Raw genomic sequence first — 24,994 nt, 5'->3', positions numbered from 1 at the left:
GAACTCATCACCGTGTACCGAGATGAAGCTTCACATTCCTCCATGCAGCGACTTAGTCTACAATGCATTGTAGTCCATATTGCACTGTAGATACTGTTGATTTTATAAAATTATTTTTATTATATAATAGCTTGAATTAAAGTTTAAAATGCAAATGTTAAGTATCATGGCTTAGTTGTGCTCTAACAAGGAACATTCATTTCGAATGCATTCCTGTCTTAATAAAGAACCTACTGTTGACTTTATAGGCCATGCTCTTCCGCTTGTGCAGTGATAAAACTTCTAAAATGCACTTATGATGTTAGGGTGTATAAGGGTGTTAACTTTTGTAAAAATCGAACTGCACCTTTAATCAGATGTTTTCAATTATGGATACTTATCGGAGGCATTCCAATACAAAACCTATCTAAGAACACTTTCAGACATATAAAGTACATTTGTGTAAACTTTTAACAAAATCGGCCCAGCTGTTTTGGAGTACTTAAGTAACGAGCTCTCTCTCTCTCACTTACACACACACAAAATGTCTTATATATGACACACACTAGTCTAAACGGCAAATATATATCTACTGTTGACACCATAAATAATGGTTAAAAGTGCCTAAGAGTGGGTAGTATAATTGGCCCTATGCAACATGCATTTTTGTCGGTAATAATGCAATTGTTATAATAAGAAAATAGTATACAGGTTATTTACATATCCCCCCCCCCATACGATTTCACAAACAAAAATAAACAAATATATGATATCTATAAAAATGCGAGATGTCCGTGTACTAACATTGGGTCAGTGGAAGAGTCTCAGGCTTCAGGCTCTGAGGACCAAAGGTTCAGCCATGCTGATAAGTCGTAAACGACGAAACATGTCTGTAGATAATTAAATTTTAATCATATATATGTGTCACTAGAAGTAAAACATTAATGAAGGGGAAATTATTCCCAAATAAAATTATGGTAAAATGCTAGTCTATATGAATGATTGAAGTCGTTTAAAACAAAATAAACAAATAAATGACATCTAAGTCAATTAGCCAGATAAATGAATATAAATAACTATAAAAAAACTTTTAATTAAATCTAAGATTGTGTCTAATTTGAAAATGTCCATATGAAAAAAACAAAAAACAGATAACTAAGATTTAACGGTTAGAAAGGCTAGATGGTGTGAAATTGTTTTTAATAAATATTTCTATTTATTAAAAATAAAATTGAAATTGTTTTTTTAAATGTATGAATATATTATTTTTCGAAAATTTGAAGAAAAAATTTCAATTTTATTTTTAATAAATAGCAAGGTGTCAAAAACAATTTCACACTCGTCTAGTCTTTCTAACTGTTAAATTTTAATATATTATCGAATGTTTCAAACAGTGAATTCCTTTTTATAACACAGATAGCTATTTGACTTCCCACACAACATAACAAAATCTCTAAGTATTTATTTAAACAAAATATATAGAATATTAAAATAAATATGAATGTAAGGATGTCTCTATTTTCAAAATATCCATATAAAAATTAACAAAACAGTCTACCAAAGCCAATAGAGTCTAGAGCATTTCTAAAACGACATCTTCCCAGTTGTAGTATGTTGCTAGACCTGTGCAAAAAACTGTTTACTGTATTTTAAAAGTTATATTTTTTATTTATCAAATTCCTAGTTACTTGCCTCCCCACAAGGCTAGAATTAGATACAATGTTGATTTTTCTTTAATATAAAGAAAGCAAGCGTCCAAAAAAAAAAAAAAAAAAAAAAAAGGGGCACTATTGATTGGGTCAAAATTTCAAAATTGTCTCAGTCTAGAAGGATTTCTCCTTCATTGATAGAGGACAGAAAATATCAAGTTTAGTATCAAAACAGATACTAGACTTTGATCCTTTTTAATTACTAAACATATCTAATGGGAAATTATTATTTTTAATTTTTGGAAGCATTTCATTCTCTTCAAAAATGGGAAGTCAAAGTGAAATTTATGAAATAATTTTTTTTTTTACATAATATAATAAAATCAGGTTTAACTTAAAATATGATAACTCTTAAAGTTTAAAATTTATTTTGCGATATCTATATAAAAACAGCCTGTTGTATCTGACTTTTTACAGGACATCATAAAATCAAGTATTTATTTAAAAATCAAACAAACAATATAGCATTAGAATTGAGATAAATAACTTATAGTTACCATCATCAAAATTGAGTATGCTTCTTTTGATATTTAAATAAAAAATGATTCTAGTCTAAAAAAAAAAAAAAGATAACAAAACTGTTTACTATCTTAAAGGGGGAGGGGACAAAACATTTTATTAATTAAATACAGAATACTTCAGTGATGTATATAGTTTTTTTAAATTTGAACATTTAAATAATTATTTTTATTGCTATTTTTAGGATTTAAAAAAAAAATTAAATTTGGATTTGTTAAAGTAATTTATCATTTTACAGTTGTCTGAAAAAAAACACAGTATCAACATATCAGATACAAAATATCTTAGAAATCAAAACGTGTATGTATATTTAACCCAGGGACAGATATTCTTTCTGTGTGTGTGTGTGTGTGTGTGTGTGTACACACAAGAAGAAGAATATTTGCCCCAGGGTTAAACTTGAAGAATGTTAAAATAAAATTGAAATTCAAGGAATCTTATTTGATTGATGTCTAATAAGCATGGATTGAATACAAAGCAAATCTGATGTATTTAAATTTTCAAATGGGATGTTGAGCCCATATTACGTCATAACAATATCTTGTTTATCAAGTAATGTCTATTTCTTAAATTACTAAAAATATTTTATAGTAAATTTTTCATTACATTTCTAAAATTAGCTAATTGTTTTTAAAAATGTCCACTTGAAAGATTGAAGTATGATTTCTGATAAGTTATTTTGTTTCAAAACAGTTCATTTAGTTTTAAGATTCTATCTAATTTTAAGATAGCCACATAAAAACAACTGCATCTGTCTTCTTAATTCTTACAGAATAAAAATGTCAAGTATTTATTTTCATTAAAATATTATGGGATATTGAAGATAAGCAAAATATAGTGACCTTTTGTAGAATAAAAAAAATTTCTTCGAATATTACAAAAATATAAATAAAAAAATCTTTAATTAGTTTCCTTTATCAACTAGTATATTCAAATATACATGTATAGATATATCTTTTTTTAATTACAGAAAATATTTGGGGGAGAAATTATTTTTTGAGTTCCTATAATTAGCTCATTCTCTTAAAAATCCCCACTTAAATCAAAGTATGACTTTGAAATTAGTTTTCTTAGCAATGCTTCTACTTATACTAATTTAAATTTAATCAACTATTTTTTTTAATTATATAATTAGGAAGCATATGAAAACTTTATAATTAATTCAAATATAGAAATGATTTTTAAAAATATGATTCTAGAGTTTTCTAGAAGCTTTATCAAGTTCTAATGTTTATGTTTGTTTTTTTATATTTCATAAATATTTTTTTCTTTTAATTTGAGTGAATATTAATGTGCTTAAATTAAATCATATGTTAAAAAAAAACTAAAACAGAAATAATTCTGGAATAGAAGTTCTGTACAACTGAATTTTTTTATGTCATTATTGTCCTGTGAAGTCTCTAATACAGTACAGCTGGCTGAGAGTATTTACTGCTACTACTGCTATTTATGCATCATGAGGAGGGAATGGAATAGAGTTTTACTTAAGTTCTCTTCATTTCATTTATCTTATCCAAATAAACATCATCACACACAGTATTTGATAGGAAACAATGGAGAAGTAGGGATTTGATATTACCTTAATTTAGGCTTGATCCTAGACTTTTCTCCTGCAACCATGTATAATGAATTTAAGCATGGCTGGTTTACAGAGTTTTACTCACTGTAGTTGACCTAAATGAAGGCATTCATCAGAAAACCTGGCTTCGATTGGCTGATATAAACTATATTAGCCAATCAGAACCAAGCTCACTAAAATGCTTGGTTCTTACTGTTTTGGTTGTGTTCACGTCTGACAGAAGAGCATCATATAACTTACTCAAGTCTAACAGAAATAATATATTAAAACTTTGATTTCTCATTTATCTTTTGGTTTGATTGTTTTTATTTTTGTTTTTTTCATAGACAGGTGCTAAAAGGGAAACTATTTTTATTTTGTTGTGAATGTATATATTTTTTTAAAATATATTTGTCTTACTTTGGAATAAAATGCATTTTATCTAAATGAAAATTATGAGTTTTCAATTGATAAAATAAAATTAAAATTTGCTTTAAAATATAACAGTATAATAAAAAATTACAAGTGACTTGATTTTTTTTTAAATGTCAGCATAAAAAAATTAACATTTATACAGGAGTTTTAGATGAACTAGTAAAGAATCAATATTAGATATAATATTAGTACAGAGATATAATATTTATAAAAAAAAAAAACAGATTTGGTTATTTTAGCTGTATATTTAAAAATATAATTCCTTAGTTGGGCTTATACATCATTTTATCAAAGTGAAATGATGCATCTAGCAGTAACTTTTTAATTTTCTATATATTAGAATAAAAATATTTAATTCAATTTTGATACATAGAAAATTAAAAAGTTAAAACTAGATATATGTTTTCTCATTGATGAAATTTAGCTTAATTTAGAAAATGCATTTTAAAATATAAAACTAAAATAACCAAATAATATATTACTAACATTGTATCTTTGGGCTAATGATCTATTTATTACAGTATCCGTGTTATTTCATTTAAAGCTATTGCATAAGTTCATATTTATTTCATTAAAAAAATCATACTTTCAACCCCACTAGATTAAGTTATATTACCAAACATTTTTATCTAAAACTTGACATGTTCTACAATCATATTTTTTGACAAATATAATTATAAATGTCTGATAATCTAAGATCTTATGAAAATTACATTTCTATTATAAATATCACATTTTCCAAGAAAAAAATGTTGTTTTTTTTAAGATAAACACTATTTGACAAGATTATTATAAAATAGGAGAAAATGAAATTATTTAAATATAAATTGAAATACTCATTCAAAAAGTAGTCCATCTATAAAAAGATGCAAAGTTGATATAAAAGTATATGCGCATATATATATATATATATATATATATATATATATATATATATATATATATATATATGTATTAGTACTGGAATCGAGAATAAAAAAATTTAGAACTGTTTGGGGTATCGGAATCAATATCGGAAAAATTCATGCCTATTTTCCAATGCTAAAAACGATTCTTTTAATTGTTTTTATTTATTTACTTTTTTAAACTTAATTTTCCGTTGCTGGTACTAATGATAAAATGGTAAATATTTCGATTTTAAACTACTAAATCATGTAGATCTATTCCCCATTCTACAAGTGTATATATATATATTTTTTATTTTTGCGAAATACGTGTGCACATATTGCATTGATTTTTATGGTAATCCAAAACTCTAAATAAGAGCTCTATAGCTAAATATCTAATGGTTTTAAAAGATTTGAATTAGAATTGATAATTGTATCTGAATCAGGAAAAATATTGTCTCAGTGTGTGTGTGTGTGTGTATGTGTGTGTGTGTGTGTGTGTGTGTGTGTGTGTGTGTGTGTGTGTGTGTGTGTGTGTTTATATATTTTTATATCTTCTATATATGTAAAAGTCAATCTTTGTGTTTTATACAAGTCGATTTGTTAACAGAGCATTACATCAGTTTCAATAAGAGTTAGATTTTTCACAGGATCTAATAACACCATAGACAATTTCCTGTGGTTACTAAGGGCAATTACTTGTCAGGTACATAAAATAAATTCAATAATATATTATAATGTAAAGAAATAAAATTTATTTTTTTAAATAGATATTTTCCGTTTCAGAAAACAGAAGTAAAATTAAATACAGAATACTTCAGGGATGAATATATATATTTTTAAATTTCAACATTTAAATAATTATTTTTATTGCTGTTTTTAGGATTAAAAAAAAATAAATTTGGATTCAGTAAAGTAATTTATCATTTTAAACACAGTATCAACATATCAGATACCAAATATCTTAGAAATCAAAAAGTGTGTGTGTGTATATATATATATATATATATATATATATATATATATATATATATATATATATATATATATATATATATATATATATACACACACACACACAAAAGAATATCTTATCCCAGGGTTAAACTTGAAGAGTGTTAAAATAAAATTGAAATTCAAGGAATCTTTTTGGTTGGTGTCTAATAAGCATGGATTGAAGACAAAGCAAATCTGATGTATCTAAATTTTCAAATAGGATGTTGAGCCCATATTATTCCCTTCAAAATTCTTTAAAATACTTCAAAGTAACTGAAATTTAAAGAATATCTATCAATTGATGAATTTTAACAGTTTTACACTTTCATAAAAATTGGAGACATTTGAATTTTCACAGAGAGCTTCCACCCTAGCTTTACCACATTTCCATAAAATTGCATTAAATAAATATGCCTCACTATTGTGTCCCAAAATTCATGATGACTGGTTAATTAGTTTAGGACTGAATCTTATACATATAAATATATAAACCACTAACACCATTAACAATTACAATGCTGTTTTCCCAGTGACCACCGTACATTCATTAACACTTATCCTTGTGTGACCTTTAGGCCTTGATAAGTGGTGACTCGCTCGAATAAAAAAAGATAAATATATATCACCCGAATATATATATATATATATATATATATATATATATATATATATATATATATATATATATATATATATATATATATATACACACACACAGCATATCTTGTCCCAGGGTTAAACTTACAGGGTGTTAAAATAAAATTGAAATTCAAGGAATTATATATATATATATATATATATATATATATATATATATATATGTCTAAATGAAAAATCATACCAAACGCTGGCATCAAAAATAATGTCTGAATAGTCGCCTAAGGAGTATCAGTAATAAAATTACTAGAATAAAAAGAAAATGGAATACAGGTAATTAAAATATTTAATTCGTTTAAAATAATGAATAAATAAATACGTTAGCATATCAGAATTTAAGGTTGTATATTTTTAAAATATCCATAAAATAATTAACAAAACAGTTTACCTAAGCAAACAGTCTAAAGCATTTTTAAAATGACATCTTCCCTGTTGACTGGAGTATGCTGTTTTTAGCAGCTCCTGCCCAGATATGGCAGCAGTACTCCATCCTTGGACGTACTTGGCTTTTATACAGATAGAGAATTGCATTAGTAGTGAGATATCTTCTGGAGCAGTAGAAGGATCCTACCATTTTCCCAGTACTGTTCTAGGAGGTCCAACCTCACAAAATCTGTTTACTATATTTTTAAGAATATTTTTATTTATCAAATACCTATTTACTTGCCTCCCCATGAGGGCAGAGTAAGACACACTGTTGATTTTTTTTTTAATGTGAAGAAACCCAGCTTCCCCCCAAAAAAAGGCACTCTTGATTGGAACAAAAACTAAAATTACCTTAGTCTAGAAGGATTTCGTCTTCATTGATTGAGGACAAAAGATGAAGTGTAGTATCAGGACAGATACTACACTTTGCGCTAAGCTAAATGACATACACACACATGAATATGTACATGTATATTTTTCAATTGCTAAACATCTCATGGGAAATTTCTTTTTTATTTATTCTTGAAAACATTTCATTCCCAGAAAATATCCAATAAAAAATCAAATATAACCTCTGAAATAATTTTTTTTCACATAATATAATAAAATTAGGTTTAACTTAAAATATGATAAATCTTAAAGTTTAAGATTTATTTTAAGATATCCATACTGTTCTGATGTTACACTTCACCTTTTCTGTCCTCGGTCAGTGAAGGAGGAATCCTTCATGACCGAGATAATTTTTATTTTTGTTCCTATCCAGAGTGCTTTTTATTAGGAGCTGGGTTTTCCCCACATTAAAAACCAACCTTGTGTCTAACTCTGCCCTCGTGGGGAGGCAAGTAAATAGCAACATATAGTTACCATCACCAGAATTAAGTATCTTTCTTTTGATATTTAAATAAAAAATGATTCCAGTATAAAAAAAATGGTCACAAAACTGTTTACTATGTTCTCAGAAGATTTTCTGTATTAGGTAATATATATTTCTTAAAATTACTGAACATTTATTATGGGAAATTATTCATTAAATATCTAAAATTAGATATTTTTTTAAGTAATGACTTAAAAAGTATGAATTTTAATAAAGTTTTTTTTAAACAATGCAGTTAGAATTATGATTCTATCTAATTTCAAGTTATCCACATAAACATTAAATTATTAAATATTTAAATATTCTTTTTCTTTGAATATTACAAAAATATAAATAAAAACAAACTTTGATTATATTATGAGAATAATACTTACTTCATCAACTAGTTTATTTAAATATACATATATGTGTATTTGTTTTTTAATTACAGAAAATATCTTTTGGGGAAAATTATTTTCTGATTTCCTATAATTAAATTGCCTTAAAAATCTCTAAAGAAATTAAAAATGACTTTGAAATAAATTTTCTCATTAATATTGTTACTTATACTAATGTAAATTAAACCAACTATTTTTTAAATTATATAATTAGAAAATACATGAACACTTTATAATTGATCCAAATATTATTTTAAATAAATATGATTGTGAAGTTTTCCAGAAGCTTTATCAAGTTCTAATGTTTTTGTTTATTTTTATATTTTATATATATTTTGTTTTAATTTGAGTGAACATTATTGTACTTAAATTAAATCATATGTTAAAAAAACTAAAACAGAAATAATTCTGGAATAGAAGTTCTGTACAACTGAATTTTTTATGTCATTATTGTCCTGTGAAGTCTCCAATACAGTACAGCTGGCTGAGAGTATTTACTGCTACTACTGCTATTTATGCATCATGAGGAGGGAATGAAATAGAGTTTTACTTAAGTTCTCTTCATTTCATTTATCTTATCCAAATAAACATCATCACACACAGTATTTGATAGGAAACAATGGAGAAGTAGGGATTTGATATTACCTTAATTTAGGCTTGATCCTAGACTTTTCTCCTGCAACCATGTATAATGAATTTAAGCATGGCTAGTTTACAGAGTTTTACTCACTGTAGTTGACCTAAATGAAGGCATTCATCAGAAAACCTGGCTTCGATTGGCTGATATAAACTATATTAGCCAATCCGAACCAAGCTCACTAAAATGCTTGGTTCTTACTGTTTTGGTTGTGTTCACGTCTGACAGAAGAGCCTCATATAACTTACTCAAATCTAACAGAAATAGCATATTAAAACTTTGATTTCTCGTTTATCTTTTGGTTTGATTGTTTTTATTTTTATTTTTATTTTTATTTTTTATAGATAGGTACTAAAAAGGAAATTATTTTTATTCTGTTGTGAATGTATATATTTTTTCTTTTTTGTTTTACTTTGAAATAAAAATGTATTTTATCTAAATGAAAATTATGAGTTTTCAATTGATAAATTAAAATCTGCTTTAAAATATAACAGTATTATAAAATAAATTACAAGTTATTTAATTGATTTTTTAAATGTCAGTTTAAAAAACTTAACATTTATATATGAGTTTTAGATTAAATAGCAAAGAATGAATCTTAGATATACTATTAGTACAGGGATATAATATTAATAAAAACAGATTTAGTTTTTTTAGCTGTATATTTTAAAATGTAATTTCTAAATTAAACTTCATTTCATCAAAAAGAAATTCAAAACCTAACAAGTTTTGCAGTCATATTTTTGGCAAATATAATTGTAAATGTGTGATAATCCAAGAAAATTACTTTTCCATTAAAAATATTACATTTTTCAACTAAAATCTATGTTTTTCTTAAGGTATAGCTAAATATACTAAATACCGTTTTGTAAGATTGTTATAAAATAGAACAAAATTAAATCATTTAAACATAAATTAATAATTAAAAAAAATCAATTAGAGAATTAGAATTATCAAAAAGTAGTCAATCCATAAAAAGATGCAAAGCTGGTATAAAAATATACACACACATGCGCGCGCGCACACACACACACACACACACACACACACACACACACACAAATTTGGGACAATTATTTGGAATTGGAATTGAGAATCAGAAAAATTGGAATTGTTTGGGGTATTGGAATCAGTATCAGAATTGGAAATGTTTGTGTCTATTTTCCAATGCCAAAAACAATTCTTTTAATTGTTTTTATTTATTTATATATTTACTAGTAGGTCTCCCGGTGTTGTTCGATCGTAAAGTACACATAAATATTATATTTTAATTAATGCAGATTTCTTATTTATTATAAACAGAAATACCCTAGGTATTAAACATAACATTAAATTCCTTAAAAAAAAAATGAAGAAAAAAATAGAAAGAAACTGAGACATTTGCATGCGAGTATTATGTTTTTTCTAAACAGTTCACTTCTTGTCAGTAAAAATAAAAATACTCGAGCTGAGATCGAAAGCAAAACCTAAAGGCAGTGAGTCAAGTATGATAAGCATTAAGCCAGCTTGACACGATCTTTAAAAAGTGTTTTCAAACCTACTTATCCTTAACATAAGGAATCTGTCATGCGAACGATTTACGCATACAAACTCGTGAAACAGTTGACAAACATAAACATCTGATGACTCTCACATACCAATTTTTCAATTATGACCCCTTAGAAGTCCTTTTTTTCCGGATGAAAAGTGATTAACATGTTTCTCACATGTCTGAATACCCTATATATCAAATTCCACGTCTATAGATCAAAATTCGTTGAGTATATAGGTTGAGAAGTGTCTTCACACACACACACACATTCTCACTTTTATAGATATATAGATTTAACTTCATTTTCACTACTGGTACTAATGATCAAATGATAAATATTATTTTGATTTTAAACTACCAGTAATATTAAATCCTGTAGATCAATTCCCTATCCCATAAGTATATTTTTTACTTTTGTGAAAAAATAGGCATATATTACATTAGTTTTTACGGTAATCCAAAAACAAGAACAATAATAATAATAAATGACAATTTTATAGTTAAAGATTAAGAGGTTTTAAAAGAATTGTAATTAAAATCGGTAATTGTATCAAAATCAGGAAAAATATTGGAATGGTCCGTGTGTGTGTGTGTGTGTGTTGGCATGCGAATTCATATATCTTTATATCTCCTATATATGTAAAAGCCAATGTTTGTCTGTTTGTGTTTTATACAAGTTGATATGTTAACAGAGCATTAAATCAGTTTAAATCCAATAAGGGTTAGGTTTTTCACAGGACCTAATGACACCATTTAATTAGAGAATTAGAAATATCAAAAAGTAGTCAATCGACAAAAAGATGCAAAGCTGATGTAAACGCACACACACACACACACACACACACACACACACACACACACACACACACACACACACACACATTAGTATTGTGACAATCTGAATCTGAATGAGCAATCAGAAAAATTGGAATTGTTTGAGGTATCGGAATCAGTATTGGAACTGGAAAACTTGGTGCCTATTTTCTGATGGCAAAAACGATTCTTTTAATTGTTTTTATTAATTATTTTTTTTACACTTAATTTTTCATTGCTGACATTAATGATGAAATGATATTATTTTGTTTTTAAACTACAAGTAGAACTAAAATCTGAAAACCTCTCTCCCATCTCACAAGTGTATTTTTTTACATTTATGAAAAATATATGTACATATTACATAGGTTTTACGGTATTACAAAGATAAAAAAAAATAATAAATAATAACTTTAAATATAATTTAAGTTTGATCCAAATTTACGTTTTAGTTGTTTACTGAAAATGAGGACACTCAACATTGGTAATATCTTTCTTTACAGCTCCGAATAATCAACAAGATACTTTTTTTTATGAAAATAGCTGCAGACAAGGCATGAAGCCACTTGATGTAAATCCTGAAAAAGATGGAGAGTGCTAGAAATCTAGGGAAATTTGTAGTTGCTCGGACTCCAGGAAAAAACATTTGTTATTGCCAATGAGCAATCATCTATAATGGCTTGTATAAAAACTCCTAGTGAGTAAATAATAATAATAATAATAATAATAATAATAATAATAATAATAATAATTATGAAGCTTAAGAAGACGCGTCGGAATGTGACAAAACCGATATCGTTTTGAACTTTCGGACGACAAATATTGAAAAATTGGTCCAAAACATTAAATTCTTCACTTTCAATGGGGCGCTTTTCTACAAGGAGAGGTCGCTTTTTTTCCCCGATATTTTTGAAAGTCATCCCTTCTTTTCGATTGACTAACCTTAATTTAAACCTTCGCCACTTCCGGTTTGGCGATGGGCGCAACGGCAAAGGCATCACGATTTTTTTTCACATTCTTTTCCTCCTTCGCGTCGCGGGAACCGAGCCTGCCTGCTCTACTACCATTTTTTTTTTTTTTTTTTCCTCAACACACATCTCCAAACACCTAGGCAACGCCGGGAATCCAGGCTAGTTCAATAAGAAATACCAGACTAATATTATATAAATACTAGCAGGTAGACCTGACGTTGCCCTGCATTGAATGATGATCAATAAATGTTTCACGCTCTTATATTTTATTTTCATCGAAATCAGTGAAATCGTCTATTTTTCAATCAAATTTATTGATTACCTGCTCTAATCAGGGACCCATCATGATACACCAGGAGAAAGCTTCACATACCTACCTGCAGTGACTAAGTTCACAATACATTGTAGTCTATATTGCACTGTAGAGAACCTACTGTGTATTTTATAAAATTATTTTAATATATAACGGCTTGAATTAAAGTTTAAAATGCGAAAGTATTATTGTTCAGTTGTGCTCTAAACAGAAACATTCATTTCGAACACGCCCCTGTCACATCGAAGAACCTACTGTTGATTTTATATGCCTTGCCTTTCTGTTTGTGCAGTAATAATGACTTGAATTTAAGTTTAAAATGAATAAGTCAAGTATCATACTTCAATTGTGCTTTAAACAGAAGCATTCATTTCGAATGTGCTCCTATCATATCAAAGAACCTACTGCTAATTTTATATGTCGGACCTTTCATCTTGTATGCTAATAAAATTTCTGAAATACACTTGTGATGTTAGGCTGTGTAAGGTGTTAACTTTGGTCAAAATCGCCTATTCCTTTTTTCATCAGATTTTTTCAATTCTTGATTATTGATACTTATCAAAGACATTCCAATACAAAACCTATATAAGAAAACTGTCAGATACATAAAATATATTCATGTTAAAATTTTATAAAAACCGGCCCAGCCATTGCAAAGTCTATAGGAAATGAACACACACACACACACACACACACACACACACACACACACACACACACACACACACACACACACACACACACACACACACACACACAGTTCCTTTATATAATAGATATATAGATAAATAGATAGATAGATAGATAGATAGATTTTGTCAACAATTAAATAAATGAAAAATTAACATTAATAATATAATACACAGTACTACTTGCATTTTTCTCGTTATATTTATACCTTTGCATTTTTCTTATTATATTTTACTAGCAGGCCGCCTGGCGTTACCCGGTCATAAAATAAGCTTACATATGATGTTTTAATTCATCCAGATTTTGTATTTATTATAATAAAGCAAATTCTCTATTGATTATCATATTGTACTCAATATATATCCTAATGATTTCAAAAGTTTAAAAAAAAAGACTTCAGTGCCATCAGCTGGAACCAAAACCAAAACATTCAGTAATACAGCCTTAGTCGTTATTTAGTGCTTCAGCTCTCAGCGTTACTGTCTAAGCTATCGCCAAATGGATAAAAAAATTAAGCATCTCCAAACTAAAAATGTATATGTACGAATGGTTAGTCGATTTACTTCTGCCAAGGTCAGCTGTTTGCTTTTTTTTTTTTTTTTTTCAATTTTAACCCATTTGCAGCTATTTTTATAGAATAGTGTTCTGAGGTCCAAATACCCTATATATCAAGTTTCAAGTCTGTAGGCTCATATTCAGAGAGAAATTTTGTAGAAATCTTTCACACACACACATAAACAAGATCACTTTTATATGTATATATACTAGCAGGTTGCTTGGTGTTGCCTGGTTGTAAAATTTAATAATAAATAATATATATCTATAAAAGTGAAATTATCTGTGTGTGTGTGTGTGTGTGTGTGTGTGTGTGTGTGTGTGTGTGTGTGTGTGTGTGTGTGTGTGTACATTTCTCTACCAAACTACTCTGTCAATTTTCAGTCTACAGACTCGAAATTTGACATAAGGGGTATTGAGATTTGGGAAAATCTTTTTAATCGGTTTTTGGCCAGAAATTTGGCTGTCAACAGTTCACAGTTCAATGATTTGACTGTTGAAAACTCTACCAAACTCCTCCGCCAATTTTTGGTCTAAACACTTGAAATTTTAGATGAAGATTACTTGGACATGGAGCAAACTTTTTAATTTGATTTGAGCCCAAAATAAATGTTAAGGGGTCAAAATTGAAGTCAAAGTAAAAAAAAAAAATTGACCTCTGCGGTCTCTACCAAATTACTCAGCCAATATTTTGTCTAAACATTTGAAATTTTACATAAAGTGTATTCAGACATAGGACAAGCATTTTAATCAGTTTTGGGCCGAAAATTTGACTGCCAAGGGGTCAAAGTTCAAAAGATTTGACCTTTACAGTCTCTAGCAAACTATTCAGCCAATTTTGGGTCTAAATATTTTAAATTTCACGTAAAGAATATTCAGACATGCAGCAAGCTTTTAAATCAGTTTTTGGATGAAAATTTGGCTGTCAACAGGTCAAAAATGAAAGCGTTGACCGTGGCAGACTTTACCAAACTCCTCTACCAATTTTGGGTCTAAACACTTTAAATTTTAGATGTAGATTACCTGGACATGAGTCAAACTTATTAATATATATATGCATATGTATATAAAGTTATGAACAGTACATAGGGCCCAAGCACAGCCAGGCTGATCTGCTAGTATATGATATTTTAATTCATGCAGATTTCGTATTTATTATTATAGAATCAATTCTCTATTGATAAATTATATGCAATCTGCATGAATTAAAATATAATAACACGTCTTGGGTACCATCCACTAGAATCAAAATCAAAATGTTTAGCGATCCAGCCTTAATCGTTATTTATCTCTCTATCATCGTTGCTGTCTGAGCTACCGACAGATGAATATAAAAGGTTAAAAAGGTTAAAAATTAAGCAGCTTTAAGCTATAAATGTTCAATTTTGCACAGGCACAAAAGTAGTAACAGGAGTAACGTTTTATTCAATTTACTCTGCCAAGAGGAACTATCTTGTTTTCAGTTTTGACCCCTTAGCATCAACTTTTGCCAGCTGAAAATAAAATAAAGACGTTGAACCTTTACATTTCAACTGCTGTGAGTATAAGTCTCCAGTGACGGTTCGACTCCATTAGTAAGAGCTCATAATGAATCACTTGACGACCTGTTCACTAGACACATTGCATAATCTTGTGTGGGTTTATAGGTGGTCTTGCAGTGTGAAGGACAGCATCCTGAGGAGACAACCAATGTCTGGAATGCTTGGGAGTTTCGTACAAAACCCACTTTTAAAGTTAAAAAAACAAAACAGAGAATAATTAGGTGAGGCGGTCAAGGGGAGATAATTTAGTTAATCTCGCAAAATAACTGATGCTATATATATGTTCTTATTTATTGGCCTCCCTACTAGGGCAGAGTTAGAGACAAGGTCGGTTTTAATATGAGAAAAACTCCAGCAGTGCTTGTCAAAAATTTCCTCTATATTAAAAACAAAAATAAAGAAAACTTATACAATTCGTGACAGAAAAACAGTATCGCATTTCAAAAGTTACATAAATTGATCAAGTAGTTTTATCTTTAAATAACAAAATTAAATTTTATGAGTAACCAAAGAGAGGCTATCTTATCCGCCATTTTGAAAACAATCTAAAAAACAAAACAAAGGAAGCCAACTCAGCATACTTTAAACTTGCAAGATTTATGTCTACAAATTCACATTAATCACTTAAAAATGATTTTCTTTATAAAAACTACTTGATTAATTTATCTGATTTTTGGAATATGCTATTTTCATTTTATCACGAGTTACGTACACCATATAATTTTTTTTTATTTTTGTTTTTAATATAGGGGGAATTCTGGATAAGACTCAATCCAGCTCCCTCAGAACAGGTACTGTTTAGATTAGTACAAGGATTGTTCCAAAAATAAAGCCTCCTATTTTTTTATGTCAAAAGTTGAAACATGCAAGTGGTACCATTAAAATAGCGACGTTTTGTGCTCCAGAATTTATTTTTATACATAGTCACCACCATTCTCAATTCAGTTTTGCCAGAAATTCAATGACACGTCTCTGCTTCTGATGCACGCCCATGACAGCAGTTGCTTTTTTAGAGTCTCACACTGTCAACATTAGCAACAAAGAGATGAAACTTTCAGGTCATAAATGCATTAGTTCTGTCATCATAACAATGCAATTTTTACTCCCCTCTGATCCGAAATTAAAAAAATAGGAGGCATTACTTTTGGAATGCCTCTCATAAATGAAATTTTATTCATAAACTGCTGCATTGTTTGTATTAAAATTTTGTTCACAAACGATATGTTTGTTAACCAACTGAATTTACTCCATCCACTCCTAATTCTTGTGGTCACACTAGCACCTGCTCCTTCCTGTGCTCCAATAATATCACCAAAGTAACAAACCTTCTCAACAACCTCAATAGCCTCACTGTACTGTTGTCCATGAACCAACACACATGTCCAGTTTGAGTCACAAAGGAGATTAGAGCAAATAATTGGAAAAAACTCGCTTTTGTTTTGTACAACGACATTTATTTCCTTGCTGTTACAACCTTAACACCTAACGCCATCCACGTGATTTAGAACGTTTACGTCTCCCACGAGATCTCAAATGTTATCTCGTCCCCCTGTGATCATTCTCTTTTTATAATCCTTTTTTTCCACCAGTGACACCACTTTGCATGCATATGGCACAATCACGTTGATGCACCGGTTCTCACCAGATGACCAAAGTTAAGCAACATTGAGCCTGGCCAGTATGAGATGGGCAACCATTTGGGAAGGCAAGGCGCTGTATGTACCATGAGGTAAAATACCAGGTTGAGAAACTGGTGTGGTCACTAGATGGAGTGACTACCATGGCTTAAGAGAGTCCCATCTACTCTTGAGAGAAGGATCTTCTCTCAAGAGTAGATGAGACTCTCTTAAGCAATGGTCTATCCTTCTCTCAAGAGTAGATGGGATTCTCTTAAGCCATGGTAGTGGCTTAAGAGAGTCCCATCTCTTATGGTAGTGGCTCATCTAGTGATAGCGTTACAATAAAAAATGGCCTTGGTGAAGCATCAAGCATTCAGCTATGGACAAGATTTGAATTACACTACAAACTTGTGTAGTGTGTTCAGTCTGGATGGATGGACGCTATGTTACATCACCCCCAAATATACTTTCTCTGCATCTATTCCTACTTGCCTCCTTAAAGTTAGACATAAAATCTGTTTTTAAATGCAGAAAATCCAGCTCCCCAAAAAGAGTACTCTGGAGTAGAACAAAAATTAAAATCCCTTCAGTCTAGAAAGATTTTTCCTTTGCTAACCAAAGACAAAACAGATTAAGTGTAGTATCAGAACAGATACTACACTTTATTCATAGCCAATTTATTCAGACAAAAATTAAAAATTACAATAAAGATCACAATAGTTTATGTTAAACATGATGCATTATTTGTTTTTTGGGGGATTGGGGGGGTTGAATGTCATTCTTTTGACTTGAAAGCACTTTTACCTTCTCTAAACTAAATACTATCACCGAAGTACCACATTCACTTCATGGCTTTAATCCTACTTAAAAGATCCGTAATGGTCTCAATGAGATTTTATTAACAAAATGAAATATACATGAGTAATAATGAGGAGTAGGAAGATCTTCAAAAACCCCAAACGAAAAAAAGAAAAATAAAGAATTAAACAAAATGCCAATGGAGCAGGTTTAGAAGGCCTTCCCAACACTTTGCTAAGTGTCAGACTGTCCACTGTTTTTCGGGTCAACTAGTCAGTTCCTAAATGGGAGTGAGAGCTAAGAGGGGCATATCAAAACTAAAAAGATTTGGATGGAATCTGAGAATGGACAGAATCCTCCAAGATAGAAACAATGTTTAAGGACGACCAAGGACAAAATAAATATGGGGAGTGGCAATCTTTGGGGCCTTTCTAGCACCAAAAAGCAAAACGGAACCAGGACTCATTCATTTCACTAGCTAAGAGTGTTTTTAAAATTTGTTAAAAGAGGTGGGCCTTGCAGAACCCAGCACCGCACAGGCTATCCTTAAGTAGGGAACACAAATCTGTACCCGACTCTTCATTGGATGCATAAACTAGCGTCATGCACCCCACCCATCGAATTCCATACAATGTAATCTTTTTCAATCACATCTGATCTTCACTATAAGCTTATGTTTAAAGCAAACAACCAGATCCTGATCAAAAACAAATCCGATCCCATGAAAATTATCAAGACATGTAACCCATCTCACTACAGCTAGGATAGCAAGAAAAAACATTGTTTTCTCTCTAGACCATAGCAGGGCTACATTGTTATAAGAGATGCGAGGACCAACAGCTATTTTGCATCTTGATGAGTCACTATCTCTCTGAGATATTCTTAAAGTCGTCAAACTTTGCTGCAAGTGAAGATTGTATGGTTGACCATTTCTTCTTTATGGTTTTTACAGTCCGGGCATAAGGGATCAACCCTTAATTTGGCATAAAGTAATTTGCATAATTTGGCATAGAGGGGCAGTGCGTTCTGAACCAGTTGTCAGGTCAGAGAATACTGAGAGCTGTTGAGATAATTCTGGCCTTGCACCCAATTCCACTGAGAATGGATCTCCTCCAACCATTCCTGCCACTACCCAAGTGAATCTAAAATGATACCGACCACTAATTTCCAATATAGTTTCTTTCTAGGCTATGTAACGTCCCTGATTCCTGATAACACTCTAAGCATGACTTAGTATTTGGCAAAGAACTGGACTTTTCTCCTCAGCTTATAGCAGCCATCAACCAAGAGATTGAGTATGAGGTTGGGAAAGTCCCTCTCAACTGCAGGAACTTATGGAGTATCACCTAACAAAGTGCGACCCAGAAAAGCCAAATCTTCAGCATGCCTATGACTTGTCAAAGCCAGTATTCTTAAGAATCCCTCACTAATATGTTGAGTACAGATCTCCCTGTGAACATATGGTTTGCCTCTCTCTCACAGAAGAGCAATTCCACACAGGATTGATCTTGCCACCTTATCCTTTTATTTGCAAAGAAAGGGTTATTTTAGAGAATGCTTGTCAGGCATCCTTTAATTAAATAAGTAATTGTTAAACATGAAGCACTGAATAAAGAAATAAAACCTTTTTTATAAACAAAACATCGGAAGAATTTATTTAGACCAGTAACAGGTTGGAATGTTTGAAAGAATAGAATGTTCGGCTGTGTCGAGTCAAGCATGAGGTTCCTTCATGAATTTCGGTTGGTTCCTTTGTTGACTTCTATCAGTTCCCTCATGGTGTCAGTCAGCAGTTATTTCTGGTGAAATCGTCAGTGTCGGAAGACAAGGGAAGAGAGAGAGAGAGTGTGTCCGTCTTTGCTGGTAGTTGGTTTCTCTCTGTCGAAGATTGGGTGAGTTCTGTTGAGTCCCAAGAGAGAAATAGGGGGACAGATCCGTTCCACGTGGAATTGTTGGCAGTCCAAAATCTGAGAAGAAAGAGAGAGAAAGTGTTGCCAGTTTTAACCTTTTGACTGAGAACTGGCTTCTGATTGGACAAGCCAGGAAGGAAGTGCATTTAAAAAATTTCCAGTCGCAAGAATTTGCTCCTGCTTGTGTTCCTTGCAATTTCGTCTGATACACTATAGCCTTCACGTACTGACTGAAATGCCACAAATAATTCTGAAAACCTACCATTTACTTGCACTGCTATTGGCAGACGATACAAAATAGAGATCCACTTGTGGAAGTCCAGATTAAAACTGGCACCTCAAGAACAGATCCCAGAAAATGATGGTTGGCCCTATCAAAAGTCTTGGACTGATCTCAATTGATCATCATGGCTTCGATGTTGTTTTCTGTTCCCTCCATGATTGTGTAAATCAAATACAAGTTGTTTTGAATTTCTTCTTCACAGCATAATTCTTCTCTATTTCGACCAAGATGTCAATAACAACCTGTAAAGGATTTGCAAGAACTCTGGCCAAAATCTTTTACTCTTTTAACACTTTGTTCTTAGCCAAAAGACCAAGGTTCATTTCTTTATGTCTTACACTTCTTGCACATATAAAATGGTTATTATCTCTCAACCTAACTGTCATTCCACTGAATTTTTGTGTATAAAATATGCTACCACAAAAAAATTGAGTCATTCCCAACTCCTTCCACCAACTGAGCAGGGGGGACTTTTCTCTGTTTTTGGGGGGAGGGGGGACTTTCCAACATTATAACCACTGATTGTCACTTTGGTCTTGGTTTGGTAACATTCAGACTCAGACCTTTATTTTGCATAGCATTCTTCTAAGACTTTTAATAGATTTTCCATTGTTTCACAAGCAAGTACTAAATCAGCTGCATTGCTGAGTTATAAAATTTCATTTATAAAACTTACTATGTCTGTCTGTCTGTCTCCATTTTTTCAAATTGCATCTCCTTTGAAACGGAAGGTTGCAGAATGGCACTAGGCGACTCAAATGATTGCATTTTTTGTGAACTGTTTTTTTCTTTTACTTTTGAAATTATTACTCTATATTGGGTATAATATAATATGTAATAATCGATAGAGAATTGACTCTATAATAGTATATATGAAATCTGCATAAATTAAAATATCATATTTAAGCTTATTTTACGACTGAGCAACGCCGGACGCCCCTGCTTGTATCATATAAATTAAGTAATTTTACATTTAAACAAAAAAGTATTTCAAATGAATATTGATTGAATACTTTGAAAATTGTTTCAAACATTCATAACTAATTAAGGCCTATCATTTACGGTGACATTTTTAAAAAAATATCCAAATTCCAAAATTTAATTGTGGCCTATGATTTTTTTTTTTTTTTTGGAAAGAATCATTTTTTTTATTTAAGAATTCTGGGAAAGAAAACAATGTTTAAGTTTTGCATCACTTAATAAATTGAAAAACTTTTTAGGTATTTTATATGTTCCTAGATGAGAGATTAATTTTCATTTCTCAGTCAATAAAACAAAATGCATAAAAGATAGGAGTTTAGTTACATCTTTGAAAACATTATTTTGTAAGGTTAATTAGAAAATGTTAGAAAACAAAAAAAAACTTATAAAATATTGTATTAAATGATTGAAATCATCTTTTTTCTAAAACTTTCAATGTAGCACACCTCTTTTGAAAAAAAACTTCACTTAAAGGAGAAAAATAAGAAAAATCAATTTTCTTATAAAAGGGTGAAAAAAAAAGTCTAAAAAAAAATGATTTTTAATCATTTAATAAAATACTTTATAATATCATTTGGTTTTCTAGTACTTTCAAATTAACCTTATGAAATAACGTCTTTGAAGGTGACTAACTTCTATTTAAATTTTGCACCAACTGCACAAATATGCATCAACTTTAGCCTTACAACAACCGTCGATAACTCTGGACATATCCTTTTCTCTCTTCAGAAGGAGCTGATCCCCTCAGAGTTAATACCACCAGAAAAATGAAGAGAAAAAACCCTAAAAAACTAAGTCTTCTTTGATAAAGGTGTCTAACACTGAAAGTCTAAGTGTACAAGATGATTTTTACACAGAATATTTCTTTATGAATAGTTGTACTTTGATCTTATGAATATGTGGTTCTTTGATACAACAGGGACGCAGTTAAACATTCATGTTTTCTTTTCATTTAGAAGCACAAATATAATCTTAATACTTAATGCAGTTAAACTTGAATTCAAGTCAGAAGTTATCACAGACAGTTTAAAGACTTTAAAATCACTTCAAATTTTAAAGGCTCATAATATTTATGTAGTATTAATAAATTAATATTTATGTAGTATTAATAAATTAAAATAACTGAACGAGTTTTACTTCGCAAGTCTTCAAAATTCAAGATCAATGTTGCGAAACAGAACTATTTGTTAATATAACGAGTCGTCCTTTTTTTTTTTTACATGGAGTTCACCATTTATCAAGGCCCAATGGCCACTCGGGGATAAGGGTTATTGTGTGTACAGTAGTCAATGAGATAGTGTAGCAATAGTATTGGAGAATTGATGTCATTACTTAGGGGGGCGGTTCATCAGGAATTTGTTTGTGTTGGACTTGAAGACATCCAGGTTGAAGTCGGGAGGGAAACAGGAAAGCGGAACAAAGTTCCACAGGCGTGCAGTTCTAAGAAAGAAGCTTTGTTCATGTTCATTATGTGACGAGCAATTTGATTTAGCTGGTCACTACAAATGTATTCAACTAACTTAATAATATTAACAAACTTTGCTGTTATATATGACAGTGATGTGCTTTAAAAATTTACGTCCTGTTTCAAAATAATTTTGAATTAAAACAACAATAATAAATAATAGTTAATTAATAAAATGTCCTTTTTCAAAACCAATATGCTTCACTACTTCACAAGGCTTCAAGGTTCAAAAGCAATTTTGTAGCTATTAAACTGATAGATAGCAATTTATGTTTAATTTATGTTTAATTAATTTATGTTTAATTAAAGTTTAAAAGCACAAATCAAGTATTGTGGTAAGTTTGTGCTCCTGAACTAAAAACCAAAATGAATTTTTAAAGCATATCACTGTCATATATAAAAACAGAGTTTGTTAATATTATTAAGTTAGTTGAATACATTTGTAGTGACCAGCTAAATCAAATCACTCGTCACATAATAAGAGGAATGTATTTGGCTGGAATTTATTAATTTCAGGAGCAATTTGGTTTTGTTATCGTTCGCCTATGCAATTATATAAGCACATAGAATCGTGGTTATGATGGGACCTTTTTACACACAAATTCATGGGACTATATTTTGGTGTATTTGTGCATATAGACAGTGAATAGCCCGGAACATTCTAGAAAATCAATATAAAAAGCCTGACACGCCAAAAACAAATTCATTCCAGACAACGTTTCCGTATGTCATTTTGCCGCTTCCTATGATTATCACATGTGTCTGACTTTATCTAAAAGACGTAAAACTGCAGTGCGAAGAATAGCAACCCCAAGCTGTAACGGATAAATTACTCAATCCTTCACCAATGAAGCTCACACAAATAAAGAATGGGTATTTTTCCTCACAAAACTCTTACCTTCCTGGTATACCTTCATTCGTGGTGTTTCTTCATAAAATTTGTTAACAATAACAATTTCCTCAGTCGCGAAGGATTTCCTTTCCTCAGTCACAAAAGATTTCCTGCTAATATCCTTAAAATTACACAAATATTATATTTTTTCACTTGGATTATAATTCTAGACTTTCGTCTTATAAAAATGCACATTTCTCCGCTTTATTCATTGACTTTAATCTTATTAATTTCATGCTCATTGGAAATCACGAACACAAGATTGAATACAAATTGCACCTCTCCCATATATAAAAATATACTTCTGGTTAAATATAATTTTTTATTTTGAATTTTAGAATTTGTTCTAGAGTTGTTACTATTTAATGATGTTTTTTTTTTCTTGTTAGGGAGAAGAGTTTCGACCAATGCTTCCATCAACGTCACAAATTCAGACATCAGTCGTAACCCTTTTTCCTGCACAATATCGAAAATTTTATTCGAGGATATATGAATTTGATCTTGATTCAGATTTAAGTAAAATTTGAACCGACTTTTGAGTTACAATGTTCCAATATTGCGGCTCAAAAATAAGTTCAAATTTAAAGTTCAATATTTAATGAAAAGATCCATTGATTAAACTCAAATTTTTTTTTTTTTTTTTTGCATGATCTAAATTGAACCAATACTTCATAATTCTTTGTCTAAATAGTAGCAATTGTTTGTCCCCCCCCCCGAAAATAATAGTTGCAATTATTTTCATGACATTTGCTGAAGAATTTGTACCATAAACTTTTTATCTTTGCTGTTTAACTCAAACTCTATGCTTTCTTAGAATCATCTTTTTCTCTCTTACAATACTTTTATGATGACAAAAAAAAATCAATAAAATTTTTAACCTTGAAATAAAAATCAACATAAAAAAGAAAAGCAGTGACAATTGTATTAAATAGCAGAGTTAAACATATATACTCTACCTGCTTTATATGATTTGGGGTTTTTCTTATCTTTAAGACCTCCAATATGGAGTCACTTGTTTTATCAACTACATATAGGATGATGCAAGCCATAGCATGCTTTAAATTCAACAACGATCATGGCAGACGCTAGTAGGAGGAGCTAAACCCGTGAGCTGTCACTCGGTCAGGCCAGTTGCTATGGCAGCTTCACGGTGATTGGCTACTGCAGTGCATGTTCTATAACCAGGTCATGGGAGGCAAGCTTGTTATAATTTGAACATACCCACGATCCTTTTAAGAAGGTTGTGACATAACCCTCTCTCTGGAGTTCCTTCTCAATTAATGTGTAAGTTTTGCTGTCTTATGAAGGGCCGTGCCTAAAGAAAAAAGACAGTAAAAGAGGCTGAATATTTTAAAATTATTAACGCCGAATGCAATCAAGGATTTTCACCATCACCCCGTCTTTAAAAAGTAACTGTTTGAGTGAAATTAAAGTTCACATTTTATTTACTACAAAATGATGATGCTTATTTAAAAAATTAAAATACAGAAAAATATTTATGGTGCATGTACACGTTGCAGAATGAAGGTGTCATATTAAAAAATGATCTAAATTGATCAAGTATTTTTTTATTATGAT

General features: G+C 30.3%; 1 protein-coding gene and 1 long non-coding RNA gene across 5 annotated transcripts in view; both read right to left on the bottom strand.

The window, feature by feature from the left end:
- The window catches only part of LOC145280074 (MYND-type zinc finger-containing chromatin reader ZMYND8-like), a 240,607-nt gene extending 236,707 nt beyond the window's left edge, over positions 1 to 3,900 (bottom strand). For all 4 annotated transcript variants that reach the window (XM_080131764.1, XM_080131766.1, XM_080131768.1 and 1 more), the window contains exon 1: positions 3,787 to 3,900. The gene's annotated coding sequence lies outside the window, so the exon portion shown is untranslated. The remainder of the gene's footprint in view (positions 1 to 3,786) is intronic.
- Positions 3,901 to 19,510: 15,610 nt separating this feature from the next.
- Positions 19,511 to 24,536, bottom strand: LOC145280073 (uncharacterized). The gene is made up of 2 exons (XR_013868536.1): positions 24,373 to 24,536; positions 19,511 to 19,852 (listed from the first exon to the last, which is right to left on the bottom strand). It is a non-coding gene; the product is annotated as an uncharacterized LOC145280073 (long non-coding RNA).
- Between the last annotated feature and the right edge of the window lie 458 nt (positions 24,537 to 24,994).

The sequence above is a fragment of the Euprymna scolopes genome, chromosome 7 (assembly GCF_053919585.1).
Source record: "Euprymna scolopes isolate OS-2025 chromosome 7, ASM5391958v1, whole genome shotgun sequence".
Taxonomy (NCBI): Eukaryota; Metazoa; Mollusca; class Cephalopoda; order Sepiida; family Sepiolidae; genus Euprymna; species Euprymna scolopes.
The sequence above is the reverse complement of the archived record's forward strand: the minus strand, read 5'-3'. Positions and strand labels throughout refer to the sequence as shown.